Below are 19,778 nucleotides of genomic sequence, written 5' to 3'. Positions count from 1 at the left end.
TTGTTTTGTTTTGTTGTTTTTTTTTTTTTTGGGGGGGGGGCTTCTTTTTTACATCATTTTAATTACTAATGACCTGCACGAGTATGCCACTTTTTGCGCACTCATTTAAAATTCATATTGAACCCTTAAATGAAAATGCCAGATGACTTACAGTATCGGTTCTTAATACCCAGGTCATAACGCACTGTATGTGTGCAATATGATATCTAAATAATTATGTGTCATATAATTTACAACATGTTTTCTATTTTCTTCAAATCAATTGGATATTCCCTTAAACTCTGCGGAACCCATCACTTTCCAGAGGTCAACAAGTGAACAGGGATTCATGTGACATACGACCGTAAAAACTTAATTTTTATTTTAACAAACATGGATGATCTTCCTCTGGTCACAGTAATATCTATTCGTGAACGTACCAGAACAATTCAGCAAAAAGAAAAACAAAATTATGGGTGACATCAAAACTGATTGTAATCAACAAGGATGACTACACTGTATCAAAATTGTAAGAGCGAAGATGTGATGTGAAAAGGGACAACAAAATGCTAATTATACAGGAGGGTGTTCATTCAAACATGCCAATACCTTCAAATATTGTTTAGCGGGGCGCTTGAGCTAAAATTATGTCTGAAATATGAGTGGATTATGGTTGTGTCCTAAGTCACAACTGATAGTTTGGTAGTTTGGTAAATCACAGCCAAATCGGAAACATGCAAACTTTGGTGTATAAATGTTTATCCAGTGCAGAATTGATCACCATTCCGAAGGCAGGCTAGACGGGGATAATGAGGATCCAACACGACCAACGGATAATCTGATTAACAAATCAACAATGTATAACAGCCTAGTAGTTACATTTTGATGACCTTTCCCAGGACTGAAGAATAGGGCCAGAATTGCTTAGGTTGTTGTCGGGAGTTTTGTTTTTTCTTAATTGTTTGACTAATGTAACATGCCTGGATGTTTGCATTTGTAGTCGATCACGCATTAGGACGTTTGCACGGTTGTTGATGATTTAATGGATTTAGATGCGAAGCGTGATCAGATAAGGCGTAAATGGAGGAGGAAATTGTCTCCAAACAAAGAGCATGCAATGTTTGAAATAGGCAGTCCGTTGTAACTTACTTAAAATGATAGTCGTTGATATAAATTGTAGTTGACTTTAAAACGATAGTTAAATCAGACAATCAAAAAGAATAAGATAACAGAATAATTAGGATATTTTAAAGTTTCACATATTTTAAGGGAATACTACATTTCTGTCGCAACCACATCTAGAATATATGTTTATCCCGGTGTCTCGCGGCTCTCTCATAATTGGTTTGTGCACAACCGAATATCATAAAGGAATCATTGTTTGTTTATACATTTTCATTACAAACTGTATTCCTGTACCCTTTTAATTTCCAATATCGGGTCCTATTTTGTTGAAACACATCAAAGATATGACGCCATTGATACATTTTTTTTTTTTTGTCTTTTTGATATTTATTCATATCAAAAAGGGAAATTTAGTGAGGAATTATTTTGTGTAATTCAATCGGTGACGCGAGGCCATGATATCATCACCTAATTCATTTCCATAAAGTGATTGATTTTAACATCACTTTTGAATGTACACTTCGTGTAAACATGAGAAACTCAAAGACTTCATAACAATTACTTCATGTAGGTGTGATTTTTTTATAAAAGCTCTAGATGTATATTCCGCATCGGTCGTTTGATCTTGCTCCACTGACTAAAAGCAACTTTGAAAATTGCATGGTGTCTGAATGCATTTTGAGAAGAACGTGACTACAGTTTCGGTTAAGATGGGGTTTTAGGTTGCCATTTTTTTTTATGATGAATTTTTGAGATAATGAAAAACCTGTTATAAAATATAAAAGAGTTCATTCGAGGAAAATTGGTTTTGAAATGACTGGGATGTTCAAAACAAAGCGATCCTAATAAAAGGTGGGACCCACATTTCATCAGAATCACTTTTGTTTTACTTTGTTTTTGGATATCTCAGCCATGATATTTCAAATCGATTTTCTTTAGATGAATTTGAATTCCTCTTGGAGTTGTATGCTTTTTAACGTGTTCATAAAGTGATTTCTAAGTATCTTGCAAAAGGGTTAAAACCTGAATCCTCACCTCAACCCATATACTATACTATCACTTTATTCATCTAGTTGGGCTCCATCAACAAGAACGTTGGGGGCGAGGAGATATCTTCCGTCGATCCGTCTATCAAAGTCCAATCACACGGATATGGTGAAAACAAAGTGATAATTGGCTTCTTTATCTAGCTCATGATGGTAAACCATCCAGTACTTAATGCGTTTTAGACTCTTCCGGGCGTGACATGATTGCAGTATTTCCTTCACAATCGGTCAGTGTTTGTTTTTAACTGTCTTAGTTTAAAGGGATGGTACAGTATTGGTGGAGATGAGAATTTGGCTTTTAACTTTTTGCGAGATACCAAGAAAACACTTGTGAAAAATAGTACAGAGCATACCATTCTAAGAGGAATTCAAAGTTTATTTGATGAAAATCGGGTTTGGAATGACTGAAACATCCAAAAACAAAGTAAAACAAAGCGATCGTAAAAAAGTGTGGGTCCCACACTTTATGAGAATCACTATGTTTTTGATATCTCGGCCATTTCAAAACCAATTTTTATCAAATAAACGTTGAATTCTTCATGAAATTACATGCTCTTTCATATTTCATAAGAGGTTTCTCATTATCTCACCAAAAATGTTAGAAACCTGAAATTAGGTCTCAAACAAAACTGTACGATCCCTTTAACTGCTATCCCTAAATTCACCTGTCACATTTTATTTCACTTCTTGTTTGCTTATTCTGTTTTGTTTTGTTGTGTTTTAAAAACACTGCCCATGCACACATACACACACACACATTCATACACAAACACAGACTGGATAGTGTTGACTTAAGTATACATGTATGTACTAACCTCAGTTTCTCTTCATGTGGTTTGGTTTGGATTTGGATTTAATTCTGTGTCCTTTTTTCTTTTCTCTCTCCAGGTATCGAAACTAAGATAGATACAAATTATGCAAAAGAAAGTAGAAGATACAAATCAAAATAGGAATTGTCAATTCCGTAACATCAGGGACCACGGTCAAGATTGTCGATAAGAACATAACGTATACTTTAAGTCATGAGTAAGAAATGGAGAAAATGATGCATTCCAGACGATCGCCACGCGTAAGCAGAGCTTGACTTCGATGGAGTCCAGCAAAAAAGTTGAAACAAAAAAGTTTCTTACACATTTACAGTAGTATACGGTGCATCTACTTTAAATGGATAGGTAATGATGATTTTGCTAAGATAACATTTTTTTTTCTTCATGCGTGTGTGGCTTGGATGGGATCTCTGTGCCTTTGTTTTAGTGTGAGAATGTATGCATGTGTGTGTGTGTGTGTGTGTGTGTGTGTGCCATTGTGACTGTGTGACATAATGTGATTCTAATAATGTGCTTGTCTCTGGTGTAAAGTTAACACCTGTGTGGCTGTGATACTATAGTCTTATACATAAAAGTCTCACTCAAACACACACATACACACTATCATACATAATAACCTTATATCATACACATAATATCCATTCTCTCTCCACTGTGTTAATGTCTATGTGGTCTATCTATGTATCTGTAATCTCTCTATTCATCTCTCTATCTATACTCGTGACTGTTATACCTTTGTCTATTTATCTCACGTTGCTCCTTGTTTTCCCCGAATAAACTCATTCCCTTCAACACCATTTCCTCTTTAATGTATCTATTTCCTAGTGACATGGGAGGATATTATATCTGAACAAAAATTAAGATAGTTCATTCCTGTTCTTATTCTTTTTTTTCTTTTTCTTTTTTTTTTTTTGGGGGGGGGGGGGGGTATGTCCTTGAGGCTATTGTTTCAATCGCTACTCTTTTCATATTATTTTCAATCGTTCCAGAATTTTTCGACCGCCAATCGGATTGTCAGTCGAAGAATGTGGAATCATGCAGTGACAACGCAGCACTTTCAAAAAGGAAAAAAGATAATGATGATGATGATGATGATGATGATGATGAAGATGATGATGTAAAAGAAGAAGAAGAAGAAGAAGAAGAAGAAGAAGAATTAAGAAGAACGAGACTAATCTACATGTGACCGCTAAGTAAGCTCACTTCATGGACATTAGCAATATTTCTTTAAATCTGGTTGTCTTTTCATTCACTTTCCCCAAACTTTTGGGAAAAAAAATCAAAAATATGCATATACATGATCATAATTATGATTGTGTACATTATCATGATTTTATCAAAAAATTAAAAAAGCCAACCCCCCCCCCCCCCCCCCCACATCCACCCTCGCGAGGAAACAGACGTTCTGAGGACAAACAACAACGAACACCTCATCAGGTAGCGGGAGATGTTCCAATCCATACTCGTGAGAATGTATCGTCTAACTCCACTTCGATTTCCCTTTTCAGGTCTTCTTCGAAACTCCATTCTTCCCCCCCCCCATCTCTCTCTAGCTCCCCCCCCCCCCTCCTTCACTTTCTCTGTGTCATTCTTTCTCCATCTCAAGCTGCCGAGAGAGTGCTGCGATCTTGCTCCACCGGTAATATGGCCGCAATTAGAAAGATGAGGTTTCATTGTCATGGTTGACACCCTGTTCGCCCTCTAATCGAATCATCTCCCCGTCTTCTCCTACAGATTCGTCGCATTTCCAAGACATTTCCGCCACCTCTCCCAACATCTCTACCTCGAGAACATTATATGCATATATGATTGGGCATAATTGCTCCATTGCCCAGGTAGGGATTTTGTAAATTGGGTTGGCGTTCCATTTTGAATGGAGCCACCGGTCGCAGGTACCGCCACCATTACCGCAATTACGGAATTTATCTTCCTCTGTTGGAGGTGAGAATGTTATATGAGAGATAGAATTCTTCCCTCGCGTCGGCGTCCTTCTCCCGACAAATTTCGCCCCTGAATTTCACTTAACTTCATTTTCGTTATACGGCAGTGTCAATTCGCTCGCCTTTTGGCTATCAACAAGTATAATGTCAGCAATTAATTCCAACCGTGTATAGCTTGCGTCTCTGAAAGAACTTTAAATATCACGAATTCAGTTTTGAATAGGGAATTATTAATTTAGCAAGCACGCATGGCAGCTAGACCAAGTAAATCAGTGCCGTGTCATTCAATCTTTTTTAGAAAAAATATTTTTCTATATAATTACTATAAAAATTATCTCTTTCAAGTTTTATCAGTGAAATTTGAAGTTGCATGAAGAGTTGGAGACAGTGCTCATACTTATGATTTGCCCAGACACCCTAGAAAACGTCGAGTAGAAATTGGGTCTGAACGTTCTGTTCGAATATGCCTAGATGATATGGTACCGCTTATGTTTTCATCTCTTTTGCTTCCTACTTTCCTTTTAGACTACTGCTACTTTATAAAATTCTCATTTCAATAATGATATTGTGCTTTATTCGTCTTAACTGTTTTATTAACCTGTTATTCGCGCCTGTCGCCTCCAGTGACAGCCAGATATACGGAGATACCTCCATCTTATGACTAGGAAATCTGATCAGATTATGATAATGATATAACACACATCTGTAAAATGTCATTCTGTGATGCCTGTGTGAATGTGTGCATTGCGATTAACTTACAAGGGAAACGGGAGTGTGTAGAAGAAAGCATATTCATGTATATTATATCTATACACATGATATACGCGCATGAACATAATACAACAACCACATAGGCGATGATCAATGAACAGGGTGTATGTCACATTACTGATTCGGATATCTCCAACCTTTGGAAAAAAAAAGCATAGTAAGAAAGCATTAATAACGGAATGTCTGTTGGGGAAGGGAAGTGTGTGTGTGTGTGTGGGGGGGGGGGTGGGGATGAGAAAGGGGAAGATAAGTCAAAGTGGATTGCGCTCGGTGGGTATACAGACAGCGCTTTTCCTTTAGCACCGACACCGGCGACAGACGTGTCATGCGTGTATCGGGGTTCTTCATCAGGGGAACGCCATAAGTGAAAGGTGTCTACGAGTCCCATCACAAAGTCTGGTTAGTTGACAGGTGGTTCAATAAAGCCCCTTTCTAATGGCACAGTCCGAGCAATTCACACCCCGGTGGCCGAGGAAGTTCGGCCAGGAAAAAGGCTGATAAGGTGGTTAAAGTGCCAAGATCTCTTTTTTTCTCTCTGTCTCGCTCTCTCTCTTCCCTCCCCCCTCTCTCTCTCTTTATCTATCCATCTGCCGATCTGTCGATCCATATTAGTTATCTATCTATTTGTATTTCTTACTCTAGCTCTGTACGTCTTAAATTCTCTATCAATAACCTCTTCCTGTAAACAACGATTTCTCATCTTATGTAGATCGCCCTCCCCTATCATGCCGTACGTGACGCAGACGTTCAAACATCTGTATGATATGACGTAGCAGGGCCCAGTAGTTCAAAGTTCAGTTATTTTCATTTCCATCAGATAAACAGAGAAAATTATGTACAATGTATAAGTAGGAATTGCAAAAACGTACATTTACAAAATACATGTAATAATGAGTAACAAAATGAAGAAAACATAATTGTACTTTTTAATATAATTATACATAATAATCATTATGCATAGTACAAAATAATGTAAGGATGGGAATGGAAATGGAGGGTCCCATCAAAAGTAAAGCTTGTACGATATGGGACCCTCAGAGAATATATAAGAGAACGAATAATGAATTGATGAAACTACAAACAGACATAAAACAAAATTAAAGGAACCAATGTAACTGACATGAGAGCAAAATTTGGAAGGAAAAAAAGAGGAAATAAAAAAACAAAAGAAAAAATGAAACTATAACACGTGCCATATGTTGAATATACAGATATTGAATCTAGTGATGTCGTTGATAAAATTAGCGTGTCGACTGAAGTTGGAATAAATTTTTTCGTATACTACGCTTTACATGAGATGTCATTAGTGCCTGAAAATGTGCCCACCTCCCTATTTTACAGAAAGTTATTTTCTCGGATTATGGTTTTTTACTCTTCAATGCAATTATTATGTGCTAGTGAGATTTTGACATCATTATTGTGACTGTACGTGTCAAAACAATTACCGAAATAACTGTCTACCAAACACTAAATTGAATATCAGTAGTTGAGAATGGTAATAAGATCACACCGTGAGGATAGGAAATACAGTTACTGTATCAGACGAGTACATAAGCATGCAGAATATTATGAAAATGAAGATTTTCTTATTTTTATCCTAAGATGGGTTTGTGGCGAAACAATCCGTATATTAATGTGATGCCGTATGTACAGCATGATTACAACCAATTTCGATTTTTTGCGCGTGGGAAGCATGTTGCAATGCGGAGATTTTGAAGTTCGATCTCGACATAATAGGTTGTTAGAATTAAGTAAAAATGCTGAATGTATTTTTATCTGTGAAATCATTCGTACCTTCTCCTACTTCTGCGAAGAGCAAAAATAGCAGTATTTTGTCGGTTGGACAAAACCTCTGAATACAATCGATGTTTTTGAGACGAGCATTTGGCTATCCACGTTGAATATTATACACACAGTCACATTTATACCCAACAAGAAGTTAAGGACATTATTTTTCTTTTTATAACAGATCTAATCGTTTCTATTTTGTCAGTAAGGAAGTATGTGAATTCTCAACACTTTTGGATAAACATTTCCAAAGTTATTTTTTTTTCTTTCGTCGACGATGAATTTCAGATACTCTAATTTTGGGCGTCAGATGATCTTTGAGCAATTCGTAAAAGGAATATTTTAGGAACACGTTCTTTATTGTCGTTGCTTGTTTCTCCTCCTTTCTGTCTACGAGGATTTATTGTTTTTGTATTTGATTATCATTGTCAAAAAAGTTAATCAGTGCGCCTAACAAAAGCAACAGCATCATTATAACACAGAAATACTCTGTGATTCTCAAACGAGAGGATAGCCATACATTCATTCAGTATTGATCATACACTTAAAACATATTCCACTCCTGCACAGTCTGCAGTCAAAGGTATCATTTACCATTGGGAGCAGTGATTTAAAAAATGTTAGTTATCAAATTTGATGCATATGTGCAGGTCACTTGTATCACAAAACATCCTACATTGTGAAATTTTCGCAATAAAGCCTAAAATTTAAGGAGATATCTCTACTTTTTTCTCAATAAACCACAACTGTTGACGGTTTAGTCTAGAAACAGTTTTATTATAACTATTGTGCACATTTTGTGTATTTGTCAATGCTTAACTTTGATTACACTGATTAACATTGTTCACATTGGTTGTTTCTACCCCTAACTCACATTTTAGAACTATTTTGAAGCACTGAAAAGGCTGGGTTTTTTGTTTCGTCTGCAAAAGAAGAGAATGCGTAGTCATTGCAGCATCTTTGAAATGGCATGTGTCTCACATTTGGAACACATCATTCATGTATACTATTGTTCACACTATTGAAGTGTCATGGGAAGGTCACACCGACTGTGGGTAACCAGAAGGTGTATTAATGTATCTTTTCAACTTAGTGCGGCTAAGCGGGGTTTTTCTTTTCTTTTCTTTTTGTTGCTTCACTTGAAATACCGAGAAGCTATCCGTTTCTTTCAAGTCTTTTGTACATGTATATCCGACTCTCCTGCGAGGCGGGGAAGCGAGCCAAAAGTGATATTAGGTGGGACTTGCCTTTTTGACATACACACTCACACACACATACGCACATACACACACACACACACACACATACACACACACACACACACACACACACACACACACACACACACACACACACACACACACACACACACACACAAACGTACACACAGACTATAATTTCTTCTGACACGGGTATAGGTGGTTGTCCGCAGGCGCTTGGATGACAAAGGGAAAAACTCCAATCAATGGCCCGGATTGACGGGATGGGTAATTAGACTGATAGGCCCAGACGTTTATCTGCAGGCGAAGAAAATGTCAGAAACATAATTAACGTTATGTCATTTTATGAAACGAAGGAAATGCTGACCGGTAAATAGCATTATATTGTTAACAATAAATATTTCATATTGCGAAGAGACGCGGAGATGGGCGCAATGCGTGAAAAAAAACTGTAACGAGAGAGAAGACAGAAAGAAAGAAAGATAGAGAGATAGAGAGAACGAAAAAAAAAGAGAAAGAGGTAGATTTTACATCTATAAGTGCTAGTAATGTGTCATTGCCTTTTAAAGGGTGCGGCAATTTAAGGTATAGAGTGACGGGACAAAATTTAAAAAGTAATGACCAAATGCCTTTGAAACTAGATTGATGCACCACTATGTTTGTTTGTTGGTGTGTTTCTTTTTCTTTGCTTTTCGTGTCGTCCGACAGATTAGGAACCTTGGATTCAGTAATGCTAAAGTTAAATGGTTCATTAGTTCCAGGTATTAGGTTCAAATCTTGCCATCGTCTTCTACCTTGTCTTGCTAAATGAGAGTAAACCCAAGACGTCTGATGCAAACGATTAAGTCAAGTGCCTTGTGGCAACGCAGAACCCCCTCCCCCCCCCCCCCCTCAAGTCATACTGTCAGAAGAAAAAAAAGAGGAAGAATGTTTCAAAGTGAGTGTAGAGCGTCGATGATCCGGCTACGTTCTAGATACCTCTTACTATAAGGAAGATAACTATGCAGTGACTAATGTCCCTGCTACTGTCATGCATGCCACCAATCCAATGCAAAGAAGGCACTTTCATTTTTCTTGCTTGTTTTCGTCTATATCTATAAGTGCTTAGCATATACCCTCGCTGTTAGCGTAACGATAGAGGTATCGGCTCTTACAGGGTTCTTTAAGGTACGATGACCTCATTATGAAATCGGAGGAAAGAAAAGGGAGAAAGAAGGTTGGACTCGTATCGCATGATACTCCAAGCGAGCAAATATTAGCCCAGTGCACTGACACCACTCGATTTCTTCTCGCCCCTCGCTGTATCTCTTTCCCCATCCATCCAGCGAAAGCCTGTTAACAAGCCGTTCTGTGAATCCTCTTCTTTTTCTCTTTCTTTTTATACTAAGTATCTTATATTGTCCCATTGCTATCCCGTCCGCGTGTATTCACGTGAATAGGTTATCCCCTCTTGAAGAATTCAAAGCTCCCCCCCCCCCTCCATCCTATAGATAGGAGGGTGTAAAGAGGGTGGTCCTGTTGCGAGTATCGAACCTAATAGTCAGGAATGAGGTTACAATGGCCCTGACGAGACCACAATAGGGCTGATTACGACCTATTGTTGGGCTAAGAGGGTCGCTTATTCTTCCCTCTTTAAAGCGAGATGTCATCAAGCCGGGTGAAACCCCGCGTCAAGTACAATGGAAGCCGGGTTTGGACAGCCCGGTAGGTTTGCAAAGAAAGTCAAGTTTCCCATTCAAGAAAGGTCTCTTGTTGGCTTCCTTTCTCCCTCCTCTTCCCCCTCCTCCTCCTATTCATCCTCACCCACTGCGTGCGCAGGCTTTATCTTGCCCAGAAGCCTTTGTTGACTAACAAACAATTCGCGAGGGAATTGATTTTGGAGCAAAATAAGTGGAGCTTTGGAGTGATATGGGTGGGATCTCCTCACGGACAACAAAGGGCGTCTTAAAGGATCGTCATTAACACCTTACGTCTTGCGGTTATTTAGGGGGAACAAATCCATATTGGTTCCCCGTAAAGCCCCTTATAGAATTGCCCATTTGATTGAAGTACAAATACTTTTAAAGGAAGGTAAGGAAGGTAAAGGAGGGTCGGGGTATGTGGCTTCTCAATAGAACGCTGACAGAGCAAAGAGGGTATGTAAGAATCGTCTAGCTGCGCACTTAGATGGGTCTCACCATATCCGACACAGTGTTATCTAATTATGCGCTCATTAAGTTTACCAGACGTGTCAATCTTGATTGATCTTAGTGACTTCAAAAGCTCGTTCTATCCGTCACGCATGTAAAGCCAGACATAGGCAGGCAATGAGGGGGGCAAGTGCACATACTGCGCACACACAGCGCACTACTATACCGGCTTTACATTTTTCTCCACTACATGCTATTGCAAAAGTCTACCTTTTGCAATATAGGCAAACCCAAGCTAAATACCCCATGAGGCTGTCAGCCCATTCAAGCCATGTTTATTCTGACGGTCTCCTGTTTCCTTGTTGAATCAAATGTACTACCTTGTAGGATTTGTACAGCAACCATGAAATGTATGTTTTATAAGGGTACGCTTCAGTATTACATTTGATTTTACTTTTGTTTTGTTCCTTAGTTTGTGATATAGTCAGGTTTTGTTTAATTCTTCGCAACAATGAAATCTTTATTTTGTTTTGACTTGAGAGGCAGAATAGATTCGATCAAACAAGCAAACGTGTACTCTAACGTGCATTGACGTGGTGCAATGAATACACTCTGTAATATCACCAGTATAAATTCCGTAGTAGACATCAACTTGTCTTTCTTTGAACATGTAACAACAAGGGCATCCACACCGTCTCCTACAAAAAACGGTGTTAAGATTGGCTATACTATATTACAATTACACGGGTAAATATTGCCATACTTGAATGATAACTGGTCCAGTGGAAGTTGTGCTCTTGGAGGAATCTTTGCACCAATAATTGTTTCAAGAGAAAGTGCTCCAAGATCTTAGTTCGGAGCCTTCTTATATGTCTTGTGTCCAAATGAAGAATAAGGGCACAAGTTACAATTACAGCCTTCTTGTATGTCTTGTGTCTAGATGAAGAAGAAAGGTACAAGTTGGAATGGGCCTTCTTGTATATCTTGTGTCCAAAATAATGAAGAAGAAAGCTACAGGTAGGAATTAGCCTTCTTGGATGTCTTTAGTCCAAGTCGGAATTGGCCTTCTTGCATGTCTTATGTCCAAATAAAGAAGAAAGGCACAAGACAAAATGGGCTTTCCTGTACACCTTGTGTCCAGATAAAGAAGACATTCAAAAGTAGAAATTAGCCTTCTTGTGTGTCTTGTGTTCAAATGAAGAAGAAGGGCACAAGACGAAATTGGTCATTTTTGTATGTATTTTGTCCAAATGAAGAAGAAAGGCACAAGTCGGAATTGGTCTTCTTGTATGTCTTGTGTCCAAATAAAGAAGAAAGGCACAAGACGAAATTGGTCGTCTTGTATTTCTCGTGTCCAAAATAAAGAAGAAAGACAAAAGACGGAATTGACCTTCTTATATGTCTTGTGTCCAAAATTAATGAAGAAGAAAGACAAAAGACGGAATAGGCCTTCTTGTGTGTCTTGTGTCCAAATGAAGAAGAAAGGCACAAGTCGGAATTTGCCGTTTTGTATGTCTTGTGTCTAGATGAGGAAGGAAGTCAGAAGTTAGAATTGACATTCTTGTACGTCTTGTGTCTAGAAGAAGAAGAAGAAGAAGAAGAAGGGCACGAGTCGGAATTGGTCTTCTTGTATGTCTTGTGTCCAAATGAAGAAGAAAGGCACAAGTCGGAATTTGCCGTTTTGTATGTCTTGTGTCTAGATGAGGAAGGAAGTCAGAAGTTAGAATTGACATTCTTGTACGTCTTGTGTCTAGAAGAAGAAGAAGAAGAAGAAGAAGGGCACAAGTCGGAATTGGTCTTCTTGTATGTCTTGTGTCCAAATGAAGAAGAAAGGCACAAGTTGGAATTAGCCTTCTTGGATGTCTTGTGTCCAAAAGAAGAAGAGTGGCACAAGTCGGAATCGACCCTCTTGTATGTTTTGTATCCATATGAAGAAGAAAGGCACAAGTAGGAATGGACCTTCTTGTATGCATTGTGTCCAGATAAAGAAGAAAGGCACAAGTCGGAATTGGCCTTCTTGTATGTTTTATGTCCAAATGAAGAAAAAAGGCATAAGTCAGATTTGGTCTTCTTGTATGTCTTGTGTCTTTACTTTTTTTTTCTAAAACCAAAGTCGTTTGTCCAAGGAAATGAATGGTTGTGACTCAAAAGTAAGTAAAAAAATCAACTGATTGGATCTACTTTTACATTGTTAAATTTTATTTTATGATATTTCTTTTTTTTTTCAGTGACCCATATATATTTGTTACGTCGTCCTGGTTGTACCTTGAAAAGAACTCCCAAATGTCCCTCTACTTGTATAATTGTATCATTCACAATGGTTGTAGAATGACATCTCTAATTCCCCCTCCCTCTCTCTCTCAGGAAACTTACTTTTTTTTATCCTGAATTTCTTTGAAAACGAACATATTGCGTTCTCACAAAATCTTTTGAAAAATAATTATAGATTTCCCTATTTACATTTTGCTAAGTTCAATCCATTCCTTCCGGAATGTCTGTGTGCCATGTTTTTTCTCTATGAAAATTTGTCATACGGCCTTTCTTAGCGGCAACTTGTCAATACTCGAAAAAGATGTTGAATGGAAACATGGACAATCATAACTGATTACAAGTGCCATGATTATACGTGTGAGGTTGAAACTTACTGTGAATAGCGAATTACTTGTCATATCTGATCGTTGTAAGCCATTCCCAACTTGTAAGTCTTTCCAAATTGGAATTGGGAAATGGGAATTGTCGAATTGACACATGTACCGCTTTGTATCATGCATTCTTTTCTTGATGGAAATAAATCAACAATTGACTTGACTTGACCTAACTTGAATTGAATTGAATTGAATTGAATTGAATTGAATTGAACTGAACTTAACTGAATTGAAATGAATTGAATTGAACTGAATTGAATTGAACTGAATTGAATTAAATTGAATTGAATTTCACCTCTTAACAAAATTGCCTTAGATAGATAACAGTACTTTGAATTACTGTGTGATGGGCACATCCGACCTATATACATTGGCAGAAACGAAACCTCTTCTGTCTTGTTATAGGGGGTAAGCTATTACCCCTCAAGTCATTATACATACTGGCGATATCATCCACCAGGAATTGTCACTTTTAGTAGGGTGCTAGACAACTTTTCGTATGATAACAGCTGCATGACGCTATACTTTTACATAGACTAGATTACTTCGTTTTGACTGGTGTGTGTATGTGTGCGTGTATATGTGAAGTGAATTTTGTGATGTGTGCGTGTTTTTTGTGTTGTTGTTTTTCTTTTTTGTTTAAATTGAATTACTGAAACTGCACTGGTCTTACACTTGAGACACAGTGAACAGTAACGTCTCCAGCACGTTTATTTTCATATTTCACTTGACATATATACATATACTAAGTAAAAAAAAAGAAATATATTATATATGTATATGTAAACAAACAAGATACAAAATATGATATAAAGCGGGTCATGACTAGAAATTGTGGCAGCATACATAATGTTATCATGTACATAAAAGACAATTCTCTATAACATCTGAAATATCATGGAACCGCAAAAGCTAAGCTTGTAAACGCGGCTTCAAAAAAAAAATACCAATGTAAATTTGTTTTGCAATGGAGTACTAAATGTCGAAACTATTATGAAAGCTATATTTTTGTGTGTGCCCATCCTGTTAAAGTAACCTGGCGTATAGATTCTATAGTAATTTTCATCATGCCAAGTATATAGGGGTTAATCTTCCATAACAACAACAACAACTGATGAAGCGGGTTGTCAATGAAATTGCAACGGATTGACGTATAGAGGGCTCCATTTTGCTGATTTGATTTCTTTAAACTGCGTTCTATAGGAGATATCCGTATTGCGTATTTATATGTCCTACTCACACCTTTTTACCAAATCGTTGAGCTGCTTATTTATCTTTATACATTGTACCTGAGAAAAGGCTGCAAAGCCTCTTACTCAAACTGTTGTTTCTCGATACGGTAACCATGAATATATATATGAAGATCAGAAAATACAATAATATATATATATATATATATATATATATATATATATATATATATATATATATATGTATGTATGCATATATGCATATATATATATATATATGTATAATATATATATATACATATATATATATATATATATATACCAAAGAGATTGTTGCGAGTTAGAACATTTCAAATGATTCATTGTACGTTTTGTTTTTCCGAATCAGTATCGATAACAAACATGTGTTATTGGAAATAAAAGTTCATTTGAATCGAATTTCACTGAGTTAGAATAAATATGGTGACTAAAGAATACCTTTATAAGAGATAGCATTAATCAGTGTCTGAATTATTATTATTTTTTTTTTTACGTGGAATATTTTGGCATAGGTTAGATGGAGGGGGGTGGAATGTGTTGATTACCCGGTAAACACAACTTTTATACTTTTGCTATCTCTCAAAGTGTTGTGGTGATCCATCAGAAAAGGCGACAGGGTTAAAAGACCGTTAATCAACATAAGTACATGTATTTGACTGTAATATTCTAGCATGGGGGGGGGGGGGTAGGGAGCTAGGCATGTGCTGCTATTTTCAACTTACACTTTCCCTCCTGAAAATAATATAGCTTAACATCTCTTTAGTTTATTTTCGGATGTATAGAGTTATTTAAAGGCTAAACCGGGGCTTTTACATCAATAACAATATCTGGAGTGTTCAAGAAGTATTCGCACTTATTTGCCACTAAGTTTTCAATAGCAGTCGAAGAGATAGACACAGCTTCCTGGCTGGCCAGTAATGAGGTGGTAGGGCCTAAGTGTGAAACAGGTGTGCAGTATACATCCCACGTTTGTAGAATTCTTCGTCTGTCGAATAATTATTTCACATCTAGTTTTGCTTTAGTCTTCCTTCCAGTCTGCACGGTCATTTTGTCAAGAGTTGTACTACACTGTCTGGTCACGGTTTAATGAAGACTTTGCAATGGCGAATCCAATCCAATGTTGCCACATCTAACTTTTTGTGTGTAGTTTTTGTCGTTTTTTAACTTTTTTTTTTGAGGGGGGATGACCCCCATGCGTGACTGTCATGTTCTTTTGCCCTTCATTAACTCTGTTATTTCTATCCGTCCCATCCGCTCTCTAATATTATGAGAGAATGTTCATTCAGCTCTTGAGGAAGTATATGCTTTCCCTTCGAGTTCTCTCGACCAATCAGATTTACTGTAGTTGTCAGTCAAAAAAAGATGCTATTACTCGGTTCTTCGTGTGACAGTCTTGCACCAGTGAGAGAGGACGTGTAAAATGACAAAGTGGAAGCACCCAACGAACTAAAGCATGAAATAAACGTGCATTTACCTCATATCAACTAAAATCTCCCAGTGCTTCTGAAAAAGAGAGAGAGGATGAAAAATCACTATTTTTTCTTTTACTTGCATGAGACTATGGGCGTGAGCGCGTGAGAGATTTAAGCGAGGCTGAATTCATTCGAACTTCAGGAAATGAAGAGGTTCAGTTTGTCTGTAATCAGACAGAAGGGAGCAGGAAGGTACATCTCAAAAACAAATCGAACATGATTTCTGATCACCGATACCGCGCAAAAAACAGCTGTAAGAATAGGAAATACAGAGGAGCGCGCATTAGGGAAGGAAGTGCGGAAAAAATAACACCTCTCGTATTGAATTACGAATGCAAAATGTGTGCAGCGGAGCGGTAAAAGGTAGCCTCAGGTAGCGCGCCAAAATTGGCGCTCCAAGAAAAACCCACCGCGAGCACTACCTGTCAGTGAGTTCAATCGCTCTCACACGTTTTCATTCCATCCAAATACCCTAGTCTTTCACACCAGGCGTTCCATAGTCACCAAATCTTCCGTAGATAACACACTGTTTGGTAAACCTGGGACATAGGAATCTACCATTTTCCCAGGACAAGACCGTGTTATTGATGTAAGACCCTCAGCCAGCCATTTAGGTATTCTCTGCAGTCACCAGTATTTCAGGGCACATCCTTTACCAACTTAGAAAAGTGTTCTTGCTCCGATTGTTTTTAATGTATGTACCGCTATCTCTCGCGAGTGGTAGATTTTTATGTTGATTTTTCATCAACATTGAAAGATAGACCTCCTCTGTGTGTGTGTGTGTGCGTGTGTGTGTGTGTGTGTGTGTGTGTCTGTGTCTGTGTGTGTGTGTTTGATTGTCCGTGTGTGATTTCGACTAAGTCGTGTCAACCCTGCCACAAGTGGTCCAGGAATACGTGAGCTGATCAGATTTTTCAGGTTTGTGTTCTTAGATACATGTATAAATAGATTAATAGACTATTAAAGGAGCACAAATTAACATGAGATGGGAAGGAAGGCGAACGTTAATGACCTGATACGTGAAAAGAAGTGGTAGTTGGTTATGAATTCGTCATAAAAGATGTTGAGATAGTCAGATGTTCATCAAGTTTACATCCGGTCTAGCTGCTTCTTCCAATACTCACAGGTAGCAATAAGCCGCTCTTCCCGTCGACAGCAACGATCATCACTTGTTGCCATTCATTTCCGCGTGGTCGGCTCTCAAAACACGTTCAATCGCGAGAGGAAGGAGATGGATTGGGGGGAGAGAAAGGGAGGAGGGGAGGGGTGGGAAGGGAGGGGTGGGGGAGGAGGACATAAACCTTACAGCACGGATGCTGGAGGCGGGTCGGCTAGGTGTGAAAATTAGAGCAAATTAGGAGCCGAGAGAAAATATCGCAAACAGACAATGAGGTTTCAGACAGCCCTATGGCTTTGACATAAACGCGATCCGAAAACGCTTGAGAATTTGAAACGATTTAGAACTCTCTCTTTTTCCCTTCTCTCTCCTGCTCCTTCTCCTACTCCATCTCTCTTTAAAGACAGAGGAACGACAGGAGCACAGCCGTAGTGGGATGTTTGATTCTCTGTTCTGCCCAAAATGCAATTATTATGTGGCCGAACATTGTGAGTTGAGTGTACTTTAGTATATTACGAAGGCGGTTTGAGGGTGTGTGTTTTCGCACTGTAAAAGGCAAGGAGAGAAAGCGAGTTGTCGAGCAAATTAAGTCAGGACTCGAACGGGAGCTGTTAAAGCGTTGTTTCGAATGGAAACTGCCGTTAGGCTGTTATCAGTGTCTGATGTGAAGACATCGCTCGCAGCCCTATCGAGTGCACGCCAACACGCATTGTTTTGGGACAGCCGTGTTGACAATGTGCGTAATGCTCTTGGGGATGTAGGTACGATTGCGTGTGAGTGATTCATATAAAGAGGTCTTACGGACCCAAATCTGCGTGGGGCTATACTTCCTGATTCGTTCGCCCGTTAAGGCTTTTCTTTTAAATCCCGATTCTGTTGTTATCATTATTGTTGTTGTTTCGTCTTGTTTAGAATAATCCTTAGAACGCGCAGAACGAACCCACTTGTGACCTACTTTGCCGTTACAATCTTTGTCACAACACATTGTGGACATGTTCACAGACTGGCAAGCAATACATTAGACAACGATTATAGCCGTCATAGTGGGCAATTTCAATATTCTTTTTTTATGCACAAATTGCACACGTTCAATACATTTTATGTAACAACTGTCAATTGTATTGTCTTTGCAAAGACCATCATTGGAAGTTGTATGCCTACATACGTTCGTCTTTGTCACTCATTTTCCGCCGACGTTGTCCCACTACAAAGAGGCACAGCAATATTCATTCTAAACACCGGTACCATGACACACTCCCACAGGGACACCCCCCTTGTACGCCTCTCTTCGAGGTTGCTCTGGATTCTTGGGATATGCCTATGAAGTGAACATTGAGACGATAAGACATTGAGAGCGTGAACAGAATCTACGGCTATAGATAAAGGTTTTTTCTCGCGATCCGCGAACACGAGTCGTCATTATCGTGCCCGCATCTCCCATAGCGGCCTGATATCCTGCGGATCACTTTTGTCTAACTCTGACATAATTCCTCCTCATTATTCAGAGGTGAATCTACCCCTGACATGGAAACGCTAAAGAAAATAACGTCGTCCCCGCTGAATCGTCGCGCCAAATTTGGTTATTGAGTTTATTTTGCAGTCCGCGTGCCCACGGGCGTGTACCTATAAGCTATGAAGCAGAATGGTCGTTTTGGGTTGCTCTCGATTCGCTGCGCCCGTAACGGCAGCTTAGCTGAGATATTTGCTAAACTGCGCGTCCCAGCGGAGACGATGCAAAACCGGCCGGTAGCATCAAAACCTCCCTCAGGCTGGAGATCGTATCGGGATGAAACCAAACGTCTCCCAGCGCAGAAAAACCGGCTGATTCGCGACTCGTACACCTTCTTGAATTTCAGGACAGCGTGGCATATGCCTTGCTACGGTGTAAGGGGGGAAAAACACAGAATGTGTTCAGGGAAATGAGTGAGTGATAGTGAAGAGAGAGAGAGAGAAGCCGATATGATAGAAAGAGACGGAAAAACAGAAAGAAGGGGGAGAGAGAGGAAGAAAAAGATATAGAAGAAACGAGAAGAGAAAGATTTCGATTTTTGCTAACCACACGACACTCCGGAGCGAATTTGGTATGCATAATCGCTGAGATTTATGTTAGGCCTGGGGCTCTGCACAACCTCGCACCATTATCTGTCTATGCGAAAATACCGGAGCTTCGGAAAAAGGCGAAGTAGGCATTCACAGAAGAGACCTCAACTACATAACAATCGACACTTTCCATCAATAATGTTCGCCGGGAAAGTATCTCTGCTCACGTACGCGGTGACTACGTTCCTCTCATAGAAAACATCCCATTTGAGGCAAATTTCATCTAGAAAATGCATTATCATTTATGTCATGATTTTCCGCGGCCTGCCGATCTTTTTTTTTATCAAATGCCCTGCGCCATTTCATCGACCACGCTAGCTGCATAGTCGATAATGGTTGAAGGTTATTCAGTAATCAAGTTATTATGAAATACACTAATGGTGGGCTTAA

The sequence above is a fragment of the Diadema antillarum genome, unplaced genomic scaffold (genome assembly GCF_040938485.1).
Source record: "Diadema antillarum isolate AM-2024a unplaced genomic scaffold, OU_Dant_1.0 seq00001264_RagTag, whole genome shotgun sequence".
In the NCBI taxonomy this organism is placed as follows: domain Eukaryota; kingdom Metazoa; phylum Echinodermata; class Echinoidea; order Diadematoida; family Diadematidae; genus Diadema; species Diadema antillarum.
This window is presented reverse-complemented; position numbering follows the sequence as displayed.